Source organism: Rhinopithecus bieti, unplaced genomic scaffold (genome assembly GCF_001698545.2).
Source record: "Rhinopithecus bieti isolate Rb0 unplaced genomic scaffold, ASM169854v2 scaffold_6789, whole genome shotgun sequence".
NCBI classification, from domain to species: Eukaryota; Metazoa; Chordata; class Mammalia; order Primates; family Cercopithecidae; genus Rhinopithecus; species Rhinopithecus bieti.
This window is the reverse complement of record NW_016805235.1, coordinates 82,417-83,716: the sequence shown is the minus strand read 5'-3', so window position 1 is coordinate 83,716 and position 1,300 is coordinate 82,417.

Genomic DNA, 1,300 nt, shown 5'->3' with positions numbered 1-1,300 from the left:
TGCACCTACTGATGGTCAATGCAAGTATATATGGCCTGCAGTGAATTGCACGTTCTAGATTGAGAGCTCCCAGAGGGAGAGGCTGCGTCACAGTTCAACTTCCTCCTCTGCCAAATCTTGCTTCCTTCACACTTCTGAAGATATAGATGCCTGATATCCCTTCTCAGAAACTCCCTGCCCATACATTTCCACCTCATTGTCTGTCCCAGGGAACTCAGACGGCAACACTTCTATCTCACCCAGAAGAGATCCAGACTCCTTCCCTGAGTGGCCTGGGCCTGCTTCCTCCTCCCTCTCTTCTCTCCATGAACTTCATTACAGTCACCTGGGTTTTTCTGCTGTTCCTCAAATTATCCCAGTTTGATCCTGCCTCAAGGTTTTGCACTCCCCTCTGCCTGGAACAGAATCCTTGCCCAGAACTCTGCAGGACTTGCCTCCTTGTCTCCTTTAATGCAACCCCCGAAGAAAGGCCTTCTCTTATGATCATTTCCTTTTTGTTCACATCACATGTTACTTTTACTGACATTAAATTTACTGGGAAAATAGTGAGTTGGGAAGCAACTCACTTTTACAGATTATGCTTCAGTTTCAACCACAGGTTGGCTATGGATACAAGAGTTCTTCAAAACTCAAGTATTCTCTGAGAATCAATTGGCTCTATGGAATTAATGAAAAAGAATATTGTATGTTTTATTACTAATTATAGACGATGTGCTGCAATGCTTCAAATCAGTAAAACTGATGATGAGTACATGCATATATACGTATACATATATGTATATGTATATGTATATGTACTCCTCCCCAGCCAGCCACTTAACATGGACCATCAGCCTGCCCTTTAAGGTAAGTGGTTCCTGGCTTTCCTTTATAATTTAGTCACTTTTCAATTTTCCTCTTACCTAGATGTGACCCAGGCACCTCAGAGCCTGGAGAAGTATCTGGCACATAGTAGATCTTTAAAAGATGTTGCTGGAGTGGATAAACTCCTGAGGATTGCTAATTTTACAGAGCAACCAGCAGTGGCAATACAATTCTTAGCCTTTCAATAAAATGACAGAAAAATTCAGGAAACATTATGTTTTCTTGTTTTTTAATCTCTGTAAACCTCCTTAAATCTTTTTAGAATCAACAGAGTATAAATTTTTTTCAAAAAGCAACAACGATAATAAGAACTACCATAGACTATGTGCTTGGGAAATGCTGAATAGTGTTTTTCACATAGAATCTCATAAGTACAATCTCTAAGAGTAGGTGATACAAAAAAAAGTAAAACACTTTTTTTTTTAATTTTTTTTTT